The sequence below is a fragment of the Triturus cristatus genome, chromosome 1_1 (genome assembly GCF_964204655.1).
Source record: "Triturus cristatus chromosome 1_1, aTriCri1.1, whole genome shotgun sequence".
In the NCBI taxonomy this organism is placed as follows: Eukaryota; Metazoa; Chordata; class Amphibia; order Caudata; family Salamandridae; genus Triturus; species Triturus cristatus.
Window position 1 is genome coordinate 395,935,761 of NC_140579.1, and position 19,283 is coordinate 395,955,043.

The 19,283-nt window shown below is 43.2% G+C and overlaps 1 pseudogene across 1 annotated transcript in view; it reads left to right on the forward strand.

Annotated features, from left to right (window-relative positions):
• Window positions 1-18,749, forward strand: part of LOC146870298 (keratin, type I cytoskeletal 19-like) — a 52,220-nt pseudogene extending 33,471 nt beyond the window's left edge. The window contains exons 3-9 of the transcript XR_014978215.1: window positions 1,004-1,086; window positions 3,128-3,284; window positions 8,353-8,514; window positions 8,628-8,753; window positions 10,029-10,252; window positions 12,145-12,179; window positions 18,284-18,749. The product of XR_014978215.1 is annotated as a keratin, type I cytoskeletal 19-like (transcript). The remainder of the gene's footprint in view (window positions 1-1,003; window positions 1,087-3,127; window positions 3,285-8,352; window positions 8,515-8,627; window positions 8,754-10,028; window positions 10,253-12,144; window positions 12,180-18,283) is intronic.
• Window positions 18,750-19,283: the final 534 nt, after the last annotated feature.

The following is a 19,283-nucleotide window of genomic DNA, read 5'->3' on the forward strand; positions in this document are numbered from 1 at the left end:
TTTGTAGATCTTGCTGCTCTCTAGTCGTTTTCGCTTTCATCCAAGGATCTAACTACATCTCAACACTCGCCCTGGTTTCAATGCCCTGGGCTGAGATTTCAAGCTGCTCCGTGTCAGGCATGGGCTGTTCAGCTAGTCCGGGCTTCTAGCTCACATCACTTTGCATGCTGGTACATGTAGTTTCACTTCTTGTTTACCTTTTACTCTTCATCTCTTTCTACAGTTTATAGATGCTCCATATTTCTTAGTTCTCTTCTTCCTCTCCCTCAATCCTTTCCATTGTCTGAATTATTTCCTTTTTATTTCATTTATTGTTTTCTTCCCATTTCCTTCATTCATTTCCTTCGTCTTTCCGACCTTTCCGTATTTCTCTCTTCTTTGCTTCCTCCTTTTTCCCTGTACTTCCTCCCTTTCTTATTTCCTTCATTCATCTCTTCTGCCTCGCCCTACTTCCCTTTGACCTTCCTTTCTTTTTCCGTCTCCATAGACCTGTGCCACTAAAAGGCTGATAGGGCTGGGGCGGCAGCCAGGTGACATGTCCTGTGACTTCCAGAGTCCAAGGCCCGCCAGGAAAGAGTCTTTCACCTCTGGGTGTGGGGGAGGTCGGTGTGAACCGAATAATACGCGGGCTGAGATGTTTTAGATCCAGTGTGGTGCATGATGGGGGTTTTTCAATGGGTGGTGCAGGAACAGAGGTGGGGGAGGGGGTGGGAACCAGCCTTAGAGGCCGGGGTTCACATTGGAAATTGAAAGGGTTCAGGGGTGGGGCTTACAGGGATGAGGTGACATAAGTGTAGGTGGGAAAGGTGTGTAAGTAGGATATGTTCATAGATATAACGACACCATGGACTAGTTCTGGCAGCGCGTACAGCCCCAACAACCACACATTGCAGGTCCTACCTCGACCCCACCTAAACTCAAAGATGGGGTTGAGGGAGAGGGTGTAACAGACATGCTCACTCCCAAGATGCACCACTCAGTCCTTCTCTCTGCTTCTTTCCAGATCTACGAATCCACCACTGGCAATTCTAAGATTGTCCTGGCGGTTGACAATGCCAGGCTGGCTGCGGATGACTTCAGGATGAAGTGAGTACCCGGTGTCATTCTTTAATGTGTTCACCCATAGGCATGATTTGCTCACATTTGCAATAATTACCCTCCGAGGGCGCAGCGCTGTCAAGTTTCTCAGGTCCATGCGCGATCTGCCACTCCGGTCCAGAATTTTTCTTTAAATTCTGGGACTTTTAGTCTTGTTTATTCCATAATAACACAGGACTACAAGTCCCAGAATTCAAAGGAAAAAACCTTGCCTGGACCAGCACATCACGCATAGGGCTGGGGAACTTGACAGCTAGGAGGGTGGCTTATCTTGGCGTGTGTGTGTGTGTGTGTGTGTATGTGTGCGTGTGCGTGTGTGTGTGTGTGTGTGTGTATTGCTATTAGCTTCACCAGGAACAACCTCGTGCATTACTGTGAACATGTAGTACAAGCACATAGTGTCATGTGTAGTGTCATGTGTGAATGTGTATGGTGCTTCATCGTGGTAAGAGGGTCCAGGGATCCCCCCCGTGATAGTCACCCTGCAAATTGACTGCACATACACATACTCAGTTTGTTCAACCCCTGACAACACAACTCTTCACTACCCCAAGGTCCTCCAGAAATCAAGGGAGCACAAACTCCACCTCCTCTTTGGGGTGCCACCCCATCTCTCCTTCACCATGGGCAGCTACGCTTTCTTGGTATCTGGTAGGTACCGCCTGGAAGTATCTTACTCTAGCTGTGTGGTGGTAGCACAATGAACGGTGGGCGGCAGCAAGAGTGTTCGAGGAGGTATGAGATATGGCCCAACAGATCCAACGAGTTCCATCTGGAAGTCCTGGCGGGTCGGCATGAGGCTCTGTTAGCAGGACTTACCCATTAGGAGCAGATCATGGTTGAAGCCAATGCTGTTTGAGCTCCTGCAAAGCTCACCAATCAGAATCCAGTCCATATAAATTGTCCTGAAATCATGCTAAGGTATCACTGAGTACGCACCCTTCATCCCTGATGGAAGTGCCAAACTGACAGCCTCCGTGGTCTCCGAACCTGTGACTTGCCGTGATCCCTGTTGCACTGTGACCTGCTGTAGTCACATAACCCTCCACAGGCCTGCCCACAAAGCCCCTTAGGTAAGAACGCCTCAAATCTCTTACACAGGAGAGCACCTCCTGGCTTCCCTTCAGCACTCTCCGCTCTTGAGAGCTGCAAATCACGCATTGAACAGCTAAGGAGGGGCCTGGATTTAGGGATGTTTGGCCAAGATCTAAGCTCGAGTATTTAAGGAGCCAGGACTAAATCCCTAAATCCACAACTGTTGATGTCACACAGTACCATAACCGGCAATCACACACGACATCCTAAAATAATACACTTTTAAGTAACACGCGGTATTATTCACCACACAGCCTTACGGGGCTGCCCTCTGAGTCAGGAATTTGTGTCCATTGTGTAAGTTTCAAGGATGAAAATCTGGTCAATGCTCTTAGGGTCACTGCAGTTTGCCCTTTACCCCATTATCTACCCTCTTGCATTGAGCCAATATTTGCAGTCTACTTAGGAGGCGTGACGTATATTTTGCACTAATTCAAATATTCACTATGTAAGTATTTCCTTCAGTGACAATAAGGAACCCAGTAAGGCTCTTGGAATGTCATTGGGGTAGAATGAGTCCTCCTCACTCCATGAGGACACTGTAGGACCTGCATCGTCTTCCAACAGTCACTCACTCGCTTGAGTAGGACACAGTGCTTGGAAGAAAGAGAAACCTTCCACCCAGGGCCAGGATGCATGTGAAAGACCCAGCTCACTTCCCTTGCAAGCTATCCTGTGACTTGTTGGTGAATGTAATTAGTGTCACTAAACCTGGCATAAACAACACCTGCTATTTACTGCATTGCATTTAAAGCTGCAAGAGGTTGGCAGAAAGCTACTTTATTAACTATGAAATTAAACCTTTTGAACAAGCCAAATGGTTGCCTACTAATCAGAAGAGACTGTAATCCTTTGAGAATTGTTGCCTAGAGAACAGACTAAAGGGCACCAGAGAAGATCTTTTGAATGAGAATATCCCCATTTATGTCATAAGGTACGAGAATGAGCTGGCCATGCGCCAGAATGTAGAGGCCGACATCAATGGACTGCGCCGCGTCCTGGATGAGCTGACCATGTCCAGATCTGACCTGGAGATGCAGATTGAGAGCCTGAAGGAGGAACTGGCCTACCTCAAGAAGAACCATGATGATGTAAAGTAAACAATGTGCCCAGATTGTGAGTAGCCGGAGGTGAAGAGCATCCCAAGGAAGGTCCAGACACAACATTATATTCTGTGTCATGATTTTGCAAACAATATCCTAAGCCATGAATCTATTTGTAATGTGTGTCCTGTGGGCATCTACGAATGGCTTCATTGACAATGAAAATTGCTAGTTAAGATGCTAATGACTGCTACAATTTGCCTACTAAAATACATTATATGCATTCCCAGCATCCACCATCCCTCCTGATGCCTATGCATTCCCAGCATCCACCATCCCTCCTGATGCCTCTGCATTCCCAGCATCCACCATCCCTCCTGATGCCTATGCATTCCCAGCATCCACCATCCCTCCTGATGCCTCCCATTAAACTCTAGGTTCCAACATTGATCACAACAGAGCACAACAGTATTTTCTCAGATACTTTCAGAGTTTGACTGAGCTCAGTTTTGATCATTTGGATCTCAGCAACCATGCTGATGAGCCGTTCACTCATTGGAGGTGATCGAGCGGAGCGGTTACCAGCTCGAGATAGACACAATCCACATACTCACCTGGGCCCATAAACATTCATACAAATGCTAGTAAGCTTCGCTCGGGTCAATTTAGTGTGATGATACCTGCGAGGTAAATTCATCTTACCAATTCTTACCAACTCTACGTCCGTATATAATTTCCTTTGATCAATGGATCTAGTTGCTCGCAGTATAGGTGTAATACCATCTAAATATATACTTTAAATGACCACTGACTCAAGAGAGTTTTAAATGTTTATATAGTAAGTTTTCTGTGAACCAAAGGATACAAAGTACAGTTTGAACACCATTTTCTTAAGGATGGAAAAATCAATTTAAGTCAGAGATTTCAGACTAAGTTATAATACTGACAGTACCTGAAAAAAGGAGAAAAACAAAGAGAGCAGTACAATGACATACTACACAGAATTATATTTACCTAGAATGGTGTGGAAACCAACCCCTTGGCCCAGGAGCAGAACTGGGTCCCCTGGGACAGGTTAGGAGACCAAAGGATTCAGGACAGGATTCAGGACAGGATAGGTGACCTCTTCTAGATCCGACGCCTGGGTCGTACCCCTCTCTGATACTCTCTTCCTCCTCGATTCTTCCACGATGTTCTTCTAACTCTTTTCCTACTTCCCTCCTCGATTCTTCCGCGATGTTCTTCTAATTTAGCTTTGGTTACAAGTTCTGTAGTTCGGTTCTTCTTTAGGATCTGACCAATTCTCAGACAGCATCTCGGTCTCTCAGCATCTCTGCAGCATGAACCGGGTCTAACGAACTAAACTACCTCAATTATAATCTTCTAATGGTAACCACCACCCCTAAATGTTTCAAGTACATGAAACGCTTAATTCTGATTTGACAAGCAAGGGGGGATTATCATCACACCATGCCAAGTTCTAATATTTTTCTAAAGCTTATTGTTTAATGTTCCCACCCCTTAATGTACTTTCCCAAGCTTTATTTCCAACCCGTATTCACATCTTAATCAATATATTGTATATAATTTGGTTCCTGTTCACAGGACATCATACTAGTTCCCAGGACATGTTGCTGTTTTCTTTTGGATGGCATTCAAGGCTTTGCATCGCGGTTCCTGGTTTGTCGTTACTGTGCATGTGAACTAGTCACATGATACACGAGATTCAGTCCTTCTTGGAGGCCCAAATACGAACTATTAGAGAGGTTAAAGAAAATAGTATTAAAATAAAAAATAAATGGTTTCACTGTATGCCACCTATCTCTACTCTACCCCCATTTACTTACAATAATCTTTCGCATGAGCTTTTTAGTAAACTTACATGGTTTAGTTTCAGCAAAGCATGCGCATTATCATGTGGGTTTCAAGCGGCCATTATAAGAGCAACTGGGCAGCTGCAAAGATTTCCCTCCAAGCGATAGTACGTCATACTAACTATATACAGTAGACGCATGCGCAATGCAGAATCCCGCGTTTAGCAGCCATTTTAGAGACACACGGGTTATTTGTTGGTAATACAATAACAACAAACCTCCCCCTATTGATTAATTAATAGGTAATACATCCAAGGATAACTAAAAAAGACATCATTGTCCCACAGACAATATTCTCATCTTAATTTATTTTATCAAAAGAATTTTTTTTGTGGAAAAATTATATATATATAGATTCAGTTATAATAAATCCAATCATTTCTATACATAAAATCAGTAGAACAGCCCCACCAGAACATAATACAAAATGATCACAGAAATAACAACCTCACGATTCACAGACACACCATGCATACCAAACATACCTAAATAAAGAAAAAAGAACAATACATCTGGAAAACCATTATTACAAACATCACAGGATCAATATTTTCAAAACATCAACATGAAAACAGCAGACAGAAAGCACCGATGCGCGTTTCGGAGTGGACTTAAAGACCAACAGTTCCTTCGTCAGGGCGCAGAAGGTACAAATCCTCAGGTGGTCAAAAATCCCATCCAAGATTTCTTAAATATATATATATGCACAGTGATGTCGGGGGCTCCTTAGTGACAATGTTTCTAAGCCCATATATATAATTTTGTTGACACAGATAGGCAGTAACAAGCCAATGGCTCAATAATACATCAAGTTGACTTCAAACAAGTCGGAAGTACGATGAAATGAAGATAAAGCCCATCAAGCTCTATAGGACACCGAAGAATGGAAGTTTCCAAATGTTAGATCTTACGAATGCTGTCTATCAGTCCCCAAGGTCAGATGGAAATAACGTAATGTGTATAGGTTGGGATGCCGACGGACTCCGGTGTCGCTGATCTCCTTGCTGGCGTTCAGACCCCCGGCAACTATTTACTCGAAGGACTCACCAGCCTTGAAATTCACCAATCCGAGATGCCCCCATATCTAACGGCCCTTATCTAACTTCGGGTTCTGTCGCAATCCCAACCTATACACATTACGTTATTTTCATCTGACCTTGGGGACTGATAGACAGCATTCGTATGCTCTAACGTTTGGAAACTTCCATTCATCGGTGTCCTATAGAGCTTGATGGGCTTTAGCTTCATTTCATCGTACTTCTGACTTGTTTGAAGTCAACTTGATGTATTATTGAGCCATTGGCTTATTACTGCCTATCTGTGCCAACAAAATTATATATATGTGCTTAGAAACATTGTCACTAAGGAGCCCCTGACATCACTGTGTATATATATATATATATATATTTTAAAAATCTTGGATGGGATTTTCGACCACTGAGGATTTGTACCTTCTGGGCCCTGACGAAGGAACTGTTGGTCTTTAAGTCCACTCCGAAACGCGCGTCGGTGCTTTCTGTCTGCTGTTTTCATGTTGATGTTTTGAAAATATTGATCCTGTGATGTTTGTAATAATGGTTTGCCAGATGTATTGTTCTTTTTTCTTTATTTAGGTATGTTTGGTATGCATGGTGTGTCTGTGAATCGTGAGGTTGTTATTTCTGTGACCATTTTGTATTATGTTCTGGTGGGGCTGTTCTACTGATTTTATGTATAGAAATGATTGGATTTGTTATAACTGAATCTATAAATATAATTTTTCCACAAAAATAATTCTTTTGATAAAATAAATTAAGATGAAAATATTGCCTGTGGGACAATGATGTCTTTTTTCGTTTTCCTTGGATGCATTACCTATCAATTAATCAATAGGGGGAGGTTTGTTGTTATTGTTTTGTGATTTCCCCTGCCCTCCTCTCCCTACATTCTGATATTCAGGGGCCCTCTTTTGTTTATGAGTACTTGTTAGTAATACACGTAGGCAAGCTTCCCCTAGATTTAAATGTACGAATTCTGGTGCAGATTAGTTCTTACAAACACAATTATTACTGAGTTATGAGTTATTTGAGGGAATTGCTTCCGAGCAAGTCTCCTTTTATACGAGTCCTTGCTCCATCAGAGGGACCCTCTATCATTTCACAATATATGATCATAAAGACGTCATCAATGGCTATGCACATCCGACGGTCCACAACTCAGTATCAATAACTGTCTTTCACATAATTCTCCGTGCTATTGATCCCAGAGACATTATCCATATCATCTTACACTGGAAGGGCTTTCTCTGCATGACCTCCATCTAGGAACCCAAATTTATTATCAAAAACTGGGATCGTTCAGCTCATGTTTCTGAGCACTGACATATTATCAGTTTCTCTGTGCATACAAAATTGTTCAATTTCTTTAAGAAGATTACACATCTCCGGTCACTGGGATACCTTTGCTACTTATTTAGGGTTCGGTGGACAAAATACTCAATCACAAATGTGGTGGATCTGCCATCCACCGTATTACATGTGTATTATACCCTATGGCACCTGAAACATGGCGGACAGGATATTCGACAAATTCTGAAAGAGTAGTCTGTCTGCCAAACTCCTAATGAGTCCCTTATTCTCCAAATCAATAACCTCAAATACATTATCAATAAGATTGTGCTTTATCATATCATGCCCAACACATTGCCTACTATTGGCATATCCCACATTGTTGGCTTCTCTGTGTACAGAGGGCTCTTTTATCTCTTTCTAAACGTCCTAGATCACATCCTCAAAATATGTAAAACGGGAATACAATTTGAATACTCAAGAACTACTCATATATACTTATTACAAATAGAAAAGACAGTGCCCTCTTTACACTTTTGCTAATTTGAGTTGGACATTTCAGGGCTGATTCACCAAGGCATTTGTGAGTCAGTGAAGTAGTAGTGTTGTAGTTTTACTTCACATACTCATAAAATGCTTTGTGAACCGGCTTTATGCTTTATTGCCGTCTTACTCTCGGAAATAAAATGTAAGTCTCACCTACGTTGTAAGTTAGTCACACCTATGATCGGTGTATGTCAGCCCTATGTTGGGTGTTAGTTACACCTATGTTTGGATTAAGTCACACTTGCTCACAGAATTTCTTTTGTAAGTTGAGCTCTTAGTTTTTATTTAAATAAATAGCTCAAAACTTTTGTTGGAAACAAATTATTCATACTGTTACTAAGAGTGACTATTTGTGTTCTTTCTGTATAGGAGATGGGTGAAATTCGCACACATGCGGCCGGCAAGGTCAGCGTGGAGATGGACGCTGCTCCAGGGAATGACTTGACCAAGGTTCTTGCAGAGATGAGAGAGCAGTACGAGTTCATGGCCGACAAGAACCGTAGAGAAGCCGAGGGCAGGTTCCTTGCCGCTGTACGTTGGCCAACTTAACATCTGCATAACTAACTTTCACAAAGCGTCATTACTAAATGTTACTTGCTAAAAAAAAAAATTGTATTCCCACCCCCATCCCCTTTGACATATAGAGTGAACAGCTGCAGAAGGAGGTGGTGGCCAACGTGGAGCAGGTGCATTCCGGGAAGAGCGAAATTACCGAAATAAGACGCAGCTTGCAGGGCTTGGAAATCGAACTGCAGTCACAACTCAGCATGGTATGTTAACGTTATAGTTCAGACCATATCCAATCATAATAAAACAATTCTACAGTATGGTTCACTAGATGAGTTGAGTTTGTCGGTATGCTCCACGCTCGCAATAGCATTCATTTGCTTAGGTAGATTTGGGTAACCACCAAAAAGCCACTGAAAAATTAACTACAGCACAAAATTAGGGAAAAGGTGTTGGAGAAGATGCAGGATTGTGGTTTATCCTTTGTAAATGAAAAATAAGAACTAATGCAGTTGAGTTATGATGAGGAGCAAACTGTTGGGTGGCAGCTAATCTGTTAGTAGCTATGTTGTGTGATGTGGTTAGATAGTTTTAACCTTCTGTGTCAACTGAATCCATCATAAACTATCATACCACTAATTCCAAATATAGGAACTTGTTTACATGATCACTTTAAAATATGTTGACTATAATCTGTCAATTTTAAGACCTACTATGTACCATTTCGCCTTTTTGGTCTTTGAATTTATCCTCAAATGGCAACCACTTACATGCCCCTAATATACTACTCGCTTGCCCCAGGTATTCGAAAATGCTGTTGCTTTTATCATGCATTACAACAAACAAATGATGGACGGAATGCTGACAATGCAGACATTCTCCCCCAGTCAAGAGATCTGGGTTAAATCCATCGTTCTTTTGCCCACTACGCCACCCCAGTTCAGACATGGCCATATGCAAATCAGTCTTGACCCTGTGCCTTATGGGAACAGTCCAGCCCGAACTGCCAAGCCATGTCTTCCCTGGACCGAAATCAAGCATCCTAGGACCGGTTTCTGGCTATCAGCCGTCATCAGCCAGGATAGCTTGACTCCAGTGGCATAGTGAGCACGGATCCCACGTCTGGGAATACCCATCCCACTTAGGGCGAAAAGCGTTACAACAAACAAATGATGGACGGAATGCTGACAATGCAGACATTCTCCCCCAGTCAAGAGATCTGGGTTAAATCCATCGTTCTTTTGCCCACTACGCCACCCCAGTTCAGACATGGCCATATGCAAATCAGTCTTGACCCTGTGCCTTATGGGAACAGTCCAGCCCGAACTGCCAAGCCATGTCTTCCCTGGATCGGAATCAAGCATCCTAGGACCGGTTTCTGGCTATCAGCCGTCATCAGCCAGGATAGCTTGACTCCAGTGGCGTAGTGAGCACGGGTCCCACGTCTGGGAATACCCATCCCACTTAGGGCGAAAAGCGTTACAACAAACAAATGATGGACGGAATGCTGACAATGCAGATATTCTCCCCCAGTCAAGAGATCTGGGTTAAATCCATTGTTCTTTTGCCCACTACGCCACCCCAGTTCAGCCCAGCTCCTCCAAATCCAAAATATCATCAGCGGTTTGGAAGCACAGCTCGTAAACCTAAGAGGCGACATGGAGAACCAGAACATGGAGTACAAGAGGCTCCTGGATGTGAAGAACCACCTGGAAATGGAAATCGACATGTACCGACAGCTGCTAGAGGGTCAGGATGCCAAGTAAGTGGCATAAGATACCTTCACATCACAGCTTCACAGACAGCATCAATAAAGCCCATTCTTCATCAGGCATGAAATAGGATCCTCATTGAGCGCCATTCTATCGTCCAATATAAAGACTGGTTATGGCTGATGAATAGTGTACATCCCGAACCTCCGGTGGCTGCCCATACAATTTTAACTCAGATTCACTGTGACGCATAGCTCATCTGCACAACTTGTGAAGATAGCTTTCTCTAAACTGAAATTTACCCTGGTGCAGCTCATCAATTGCTCCCCTCCATCTCTTTGCGCACTTCTCCCAGTCCATTTTCTTTTCTACTTTTTCACTCAAGTGACGCTATCACAGAGTGTTCACCCTAAAATGGTTTTAGGACTATGTGAAGATGGCCACCTACTTTGGTGCCTGTGAAGGCATGCACAGCAGGCACTTAGGAATGGGTTTGTTTTATTTTAATACATTCATTCAGAGGTGACCACTGAAGATGTGGGCATCCACGGTGGCCATCTTCAAATGGGTTTGTTAAAATGTTACAAATGCATTAAAAGATGGCTGCCTTGGATGCACTTATATCCATCTCAGACATTTACAAATTCATTTGTAATAATTTAACAAATCCTTTTCCAAGATGGCCACCACAGATGTATTGCATTCATTCTGTTGTCAAACATGGAAAAAGCTTTTTCGAAAGTCAATATGTTTCACTTTACCATCTCTTATTTGTTGTGGTTCCCAAAAAATGCAATCACTTCGAAAACTTTATGCATCAATTCACATTTTTTCCTCTGTCACAATTTTGTAGAGTGCACAACAGAGGCCCCACTTACATCAACACATGCATCACCTCCACCAATCATCCACACACCTCCACTCAGCCAGTCTCTCACTCACACACATCCCCTGCATACAGAAGAACAGAGTGGGGGTTGCGCTTACTCACACACCACCCTTAAGACTTGGAACAACCTCCCCCACCAAATCAGGTCCTCTGTGTCGCTCCTCAAATTCCACAAGAAGCTAAAGACTTGGCTCTTTGATTTACTCCAGGGAAGCCCACACCTACCTACCGGCAAGCACCTGCATACCCTCACTGGTGATTGGCACGCTATAAAAAACTACATTGCATAGCATGTTAACTGAAGATCTTGGGATCATGCTATTCCTGACATTAAAAAATGTAGTGTTTGATTTATACCAGGTGCAATGACAGGTTTACTAATTCCGGTGTACCTAGATAATCTTGTGTCAGAAATCCATGCATAATAGTTGACATTTAGTTTAATACTGAAAAGAAGCTATGATTTAGAGTCCCACAGATGAAACTCATTGCACCAATTGGTACCTATCTATCCCTGGGCGGAGCTGGAGTAGTGCCACTGCGCGGAGTTCCACGGAGTTGGAAAAAAACTCTGCTCCCCTCCACCCTCCCTAATTTAAATATAAAAAGAAAAGGCACTTACCTACTGTGGCTGCCTCCTCCTTGCCATGGTCTCTCTCTCTTTCCTCATCCTCTCCGTCCTCGTCCATGGCAACCCCTACGTTGTACGTCTTGAGCGTGGATGTAACTTAAATAAATCCGAGTATTGATGCCAACAGAATCTGGACTGAACAGGGTGCTTTGTGGAGTATGATGAGGGCTTCAGTTCTTCTGGGAGTATGGGTGCATGCTGGCTTGTGTGTGTTTGTTACAAAACCATCATAAGATGGAGAGTATGAAGAGGACCTTAATAAATTTAAAAATAGCTGTATAATGTAAAACCAATGTTTATCTTCTATTGCATTCTTGGTAGGTCAGTAGACTCTATAGTTCATCCAATACAATCTAAGTTTTTGAATTGTATAAATGTGTTTTTTATCTGCCACATGGTTAACAAAGAGGTCTTTTTCACAGATCTGCCGCTTGGACATCTGCATCTGTAAAAGGCGGTGAGTAGCTTTTCTTTTTATAGAATAGATCCACAAAACAGTAGCATAACAGATGACATTAAAGACGGCACCAGAGGGAAATTAAAATTCCTACTCATGCACCAAATAAGTTGATGAAAGTGCAATCATTTATTTGAATTGCCTGCCATGTGACTGTGTCCCTCCTGGAATTTAGGAGGAATGTGCAAATTAGGTGACGCCCAACGTAGTCCGCTAACCCCACCTTAGATAACGTGGGGGAACGGTCTTATTAAGGAGAGAATTTATAGATTTTATTAAAAGTTTTAGCAAAATGTAGGAAGAAGAACAAAACAGAAATCATAATTAAAGAATGCTCTGCATTACTCGAGCCAGAATGTGAATTTGCCCATGATTATCTCTGCTTTGTGTTTTGGTACCAGTGGCCAACACCACAGTATGATTGTACTCATTATTAACTAAAGGAGCTGGCACTAATGTCCTCAAACTGTAGTGATGCCAACAGAAGTAGGATGGATCAAAGGTGTGACCTTCATGACTATGCAAATTACTTCCATCCAATCATAAAAGCCAAGGAAATAGACATATTGCCATACTCAACTGCAATGGATGAGGAATTAATGAAGTTCTTCCCACTGAATTTGAAATAAAAAGGACTAATAATAATTATAAGTCAGTTTTTCACAAGCTAATGTACCTGATTTCAACCCGCACAGTTTTTAAAGACATATCGTAGAGTCCTGAATGGCAAATCTACCACTTGTTAGGTCTCGCCTATTCTATTCCGCAGGAATGGATAGGCGAGATTATAGTAAGCAGTCCGAAAAGTCTACCTAGCTGCGTATCGCGTACAGTTCATGTGAACACAATCACGCACATTGTCAACAACTGCCACAACCACGCGCATTCTTTACAGCTTCCATTTTCTACCAGACACTTCGTGCGCGCGCGCCCTCCCTCTGTTGCCACACGCATTCAGCTCACCAGGCTGCACACCCCTCACTCTCCATATGGTCGCATGCCTTTTCTTTGAACTCCGCCGCGCGTTCTCACAGGCTCCTCTCCGCCCACGCGTTTCTCCCCTTCCGTGTAGTTCTGCCCCGCCTTCTCTTTCTCGCATTTTTTTTTTTTTGGGCTTTGTGTGACTGACTACTGACCTCGCGCCTATGAGTTTTGCATGCGTCTATTATATTTATTTACTTTGAATATTTTTTTTTTTACCGCCCACGCGTCTCTCCTCTTCCATGTAGTTCCCCTCCGCTTTTTCTTTCTCGCATCTTTTTCTGACTTTCGGCTTTGTGCGACTGACTACTTGACCTTGTGCCTATGAGTTTTGCATGCATCTATTATATTTATTTACTTTGAATGTTTTTTTTTTATTTAACTCTACGCACACAAACACGTTCATTGTTTCCTTTCCTTCTTACAATCTTATGCTGAAAAAAAAATCACTCTCTCTACAAACAGCACTTTTATCCTGTCTCGCCTCTCTGTGCTTTGCTGTCTGCCCTCGTCTTCAATAGTTTCCAGCCTCTTTGTTCTGCTTTACGCATCCAAACACGTATGCTTTTGTCTGAGTTTCCTGCTTACATTGTCATGCAAAACAAACAAAAAAACACTCTCTCAACAAACAGCACTTTTATCCTTTTATTCTGTTTTGCCTCACACAATGCCTGTCACACATTAGACCACACAAAATACCACCTCACACACTGCCCTACACACATTAGACCCCCCAAACTGCCACCTCACACACTCCCCTACACACATTAGACCCCACAAAATGCCAACTCACACACTGCCCTACACACATTAGCCCCCTCACATTCTGCACCTCCTCACCCTCAAATAAATAAGAATACTGTTTACTTCCAAGGCACTGCAGTCATTTACGTGAGCCAGTGTCAGATTGTGTATTTTTTTCAATACTAATACAGCCTTTAAAGAAAATAGAAATACAGTTTACTGACAAGTCACTAACCAACACTTCCCCCCTCTCACACAGACCACACACAATGCCCCCTCACACAGACCACACACACTGCCCCCTCTCACACAGACCACAAACACTGCCCACCTCACACATGCCACTCACACTTACCCCTCCACACAGACCACTCACACTTACCCCTCCACACGGACCGCACACACTGCCCCCTCACACAGACTACACACACTGCCCCCTCACACAGACCACACACACTGCCCACTCACACAGACCACACACACTGCCCCCCTCACACAGACTATACACACTGCCCCCTCTCACACAGACTACACACACTGCCCCCCTCTCACACAAACCACACACACTCACCCCTCCTCACACACTGACCCCTTGACACACTGTCCCCACATACACTGCTCTCACACATTACCCACTCACAGTACTTTTATTTAACAAATGAACAAAGTTCACACTGCCCCCTCTCACACAGACGACAAACACTGCCCCCCTCACACATACCACTCACACTTACCCCTCCACACAGACCACTCACACTTACCCCTCCACACAGACCACACACACTGCCCCCCTCACACAGACTACACACACTGCCCCCTCACACAGACCACACACACTTCCCCCTCACACAGACCACACACACTGCCCCCTCACACAGACTACACACACTGCCCCCCTCTCACACAGACTACACACACTGACCCCTCCTCACACACTGACCCCTTGACACACTGCCCCCACATACACTGCTCTCACACATTAACCACTCACAGTACTTTAGGTCACACACACTGCACCCTTACACCCCGCACACACACACAGCCCACACCCTTACTCACTCACACTGTACCCTCATACAATTCCCCCTCACACACTGCCCTCTTACACACTGCCCCCTAGTTCGTACGATGTCAGTAGGTGCCTTTTCTAAATTTTAACAGAAACAAAAACGTTACAGGATCAAAGTGTTTCTAAAACGCATCAGTAGATTTTTTTTTTTTTTCGTCGGTTAATGTCGATTGGTGCTATGTGTTTTGTGCTTAAATTAGAATGATTGTTTAACTTTATTTACCAAATGAACAAAGTTCACGTGGACGTTGCGGTCTGAAAATGTTGTGGCTCGCGCGCGCGCGCCGCGCTCTCCCTCTGTTGCCACACGCATTCAGCTCACCAGGCTGCACACCCCCTCACTCTCCATATGGTCGCAAACCTTTTCTTTGATCTCCGCAGCGCGTTCTCACAGGCTCCTCTCTGCCCACGCGTCTCTCCCCTTCTGTGTAGTTCCGCCCCGCATTCTCTTTCTCGCAACTTTTCCGAAATCTCGGCTCTGCGTGACTTACTACTTGACCTCCTGCCTCTGTGCTTTGCATTCATCTCTTATATTTATTTACTTTTGATTGTGTGTTTCATAATTTTACTTTACGCACTCAAACACATATGCTTTTGTATGACTTTCATTCTTTGCTTTCCTGCTTACATTCTGATGAAGATCACTCTCTCCACTAACTGCACTTTTATTCTGTTGCGCCTCGCTGTGTCTTGAGGTCTGCCCTCGCAAGTCGCCTGCAACTGGTCCTCACATACACTGGCCCCTCGCACACAGACCACACACACTGCCCCCTCGCACACAGCCCACACACAGCCCCCCTCTTGCGCAGACCATGATAGAGATCAGGGTGTGTACAATATTCCCACTACCATGGGTAAGTAATCTCACAGTTACACGCACATGCATACATCATACGCTAGGGCCCATTTCACTAACATACGCTCAAATACTCTACCAGCAATAAACCTGTGGAAGGAAACACTCCTGAACACCCTGCATCTATATCGAGGTCGTTAAGACCTGGTTTTTGTGACTGTCCCTAAGCATAACCTATACAATATATACAACAATAATCAATAATGCAAACCCAATAATTGACAAGAAAGAATATCCAACACCATGTTTAAAATTATATTGCTTTATCTAAAATTAGTCAAAGGAAATCAATCAGAGTAAATCATTTCTCATAGTTACCTATTCTAGCTAAATGTCAGAACGGGTCAGGACAAGTCTCTCGGTAAATGTCTCTCAAGACGAAGTCCCGTCAGCATCAATCCTCAGCAACGCAGATTCAATACGTGGCAAAGGCAAAATGGCAAGTGGCAAAAGACCCTCTCTAGGCTAACATCTTATAATACTTTAAACAATAGAAAGATACATTGGAAACATAGAAAAAGCTGTAATGTCCGCCGGACTTGCTGAGCAGAGCGAGAAGGAAAGGATGTAACATTGCTACATTTGTGAATCTCCGCTCAGGAAAAATACACATAACGAAAACTACGGAACAGGAACCAAGAAAATAAAACATGTATCACAATTATCCTGCTTCTCCTCGGCCATCGAGCCACAGTTCAGAGCTTCCCTCTAAGGCTCCTTTGTTTCCCAAGGCTGCCAAGGACACTTTCACTTCTCTTGGAGACTTCCCAAAAACTGCTGCCGTCCTCATGGAAAGTTTTCCGACAAGGACCATGGTCAGTTAGCTTCAGGACCATTTCCAGCAGGGGTCTCCCTCGTCTCAGTTTCCAAATCATAATCACAGTCAGGCTCACTTATTCAGCCTTCTTTCCCAGGCCAACATAGGCCTTAATAGACCATCTTAATTAAAAGAGACAAAAACAACGTTACTACAGCATAGTGATTAAACAGTGTTAACCCCACTAATACCCTTATGTGTATGCATTTATCTAGCACTTGCAACATAGAAAAGCATTAATTCAAAAGCGTTTTGTGCTCAAAAATAAACAGCACATAGCAACGTTTAAACATAAAAACACATTTAACACACGCGTTATTATGAGTCAGCACATTTAAGCACACTCACTTGTAACCCTTTCTTGTTAGGACAAACAGATTGATTAATATAAACGTACTTGCACAAGACAAATAATTAATTATTAATTATTAATAAATTAATACAACGAATAGACATGCCAGAGCTTCAAAAGCCCCAGAATTTTCAAACTGAAAACTCTGCTCCAGCAACCACACACACTGCCCCCCTCTCACACAGACCACACACACTGCCCCCCTCTCACACAGACCACACATACTGCCCCACTCTTACACAGACCACACACACACCCCCTCACACTCTGCACCCCCTCACACTCTGCACCCCCTCACACTCTGCACCCCCTCACACTCTGCACCCCCCTCACACTCTGCACCCCCTCACACTCTGCACCCCCTCACACTGCCCCACTGACACACTGCCCCTATACACTCTGCACCCTCACACATTACCCACTTACACTACTTTAGGCCACACACACTGCACCCTTACACCCCGCACACACACACAGCCCGCACCCTTACACACTCACACTTTGCCCTCATACAATGCCCCCTCACACACTGCCCTCTTACACACTGCCCCCTATTTTGTACGATGTCAGTAGGTGCATTTTCACTTTTTAAAAAAAGTCACAAACGTTACAGGAACAAAACGTTTCCAAAACGCATTTTAAGAATTTTATTTTGTTTTCGGTCAGTGTTTGTCGGTGCTATGTATTTGGTGCGAAAGTTAAAACTATTGGAATTGTAAATGACAAAGCTATTAATTTAGATATTTTCAAAACCAACACATAAATACAAAATTTGGCATTTACAATACCAATAGCTCAAACTTTCCTAATGCGAGACCTATTGTATTGCAAATGCTTGTTTTTCTATCTATTGCCAACCTCAATGCTTGCAAACTTTTATCCTTAATTTAATCTAACTTGTCTCTTAACATCGGTGAGATTGTTCTATGCATTGAATACCATAAGAAACACTGGTGTGTCCATGCACATTAGAAATTACGTTTTCCTTCTAGTGGCCATGCCATTGTTATTAGCATGTAATTGACTTTTACATTTTACCAAATATAGGCATGGGAATCAGATACGCACACCACCTGGATCTGTTCTCTTTCAACAATTAGACACCAAATATAATGAACTTGTAAAAAATGCATGATTTTCATCACAATAATATTCCTATAAATGTATGTGATTATATGTCGCCCTTCTAAATTCCTATATGTGTCTTGCTACAAGGGTCAGATTTAATATAAATAGTAAATTCACAGGTGTTATCGGTAATATATGTTTTTTCTTTGTATCCTAGGAGGATCTAGCTCCTCTGCCAGCTCCAGCACAAAAACAAGCACATCTACCACTCAGGTCCGAACCATCGTGACCGAGGAGGTTGATGGCAAGGTGCTGTCATCCTCAGAACGAAGATTCTGAACACAGTCAGCACAACTTCCAACCTGTGAGCCTGGACTGGAATCTTTATGCTACAGAAAATAGAAATCATAACTGCTAAGTGAGGAAAAGACTGTGAAGTTTGCTCTTTAACTTGACCAATTAAATGTAACTCAATAGACCAACTTCAGGCCAGCCGCCATTTTATGGAACCAAGTTGTCCTTGGGAATCTCTGTTGATCCCAACTCACAAAGTTAAAAGGCCTTTTGATGTCTGCACTACTCAGTTTAGTATTGAGTGATGTTTTACAGTCATGCTGTCATTGCTAGATTAGATAAAAATGTGAGGTTAGTCTCATGAGGCTTTTTACTAAATAAACAATGTCCCCATCACATTGTCTGATTTGTATTAACACATTCCTGTACTGTATCCTGTTGCTAAAGTGGATAAATGATGTACGCTCATCACCTCACTCTTCACTGACTATCAGAACACAGATATTTGCCTTAAAATAAGTGGAGAGATGGATATTGGAGCACAGGGCTGATTAAGAGCTAACGTAAATTCAGCCACAAGCTGATATAGGCCTTTAAGTATGTTATTGTTGTGCAGTTATAGAGTGGGCTACATTAGCAATACTCTTGTGAAGGTCCGAGGGATGCAGCATACAGTCTCATTAAAGGGTTTTGTTCACAGTTTTTTCCTTACAATTTCAGATGTTTCTTAACCCCTTCGGTGCTCATGACGGAACGGTTCCGTCATGAGCCACGGTTGAGCTGTGCTCATGACGGAACCGTTCCGTCATGACCACGCCCGCGCAAGAAACCGTCAGCACAGCGGCGGAATTCGCGCAGCATGGAAGGGGTTAAATAAGGTTCTTTGAAGGTGCCACTGTCATTTTTATCAAAGGGTTTGTTTT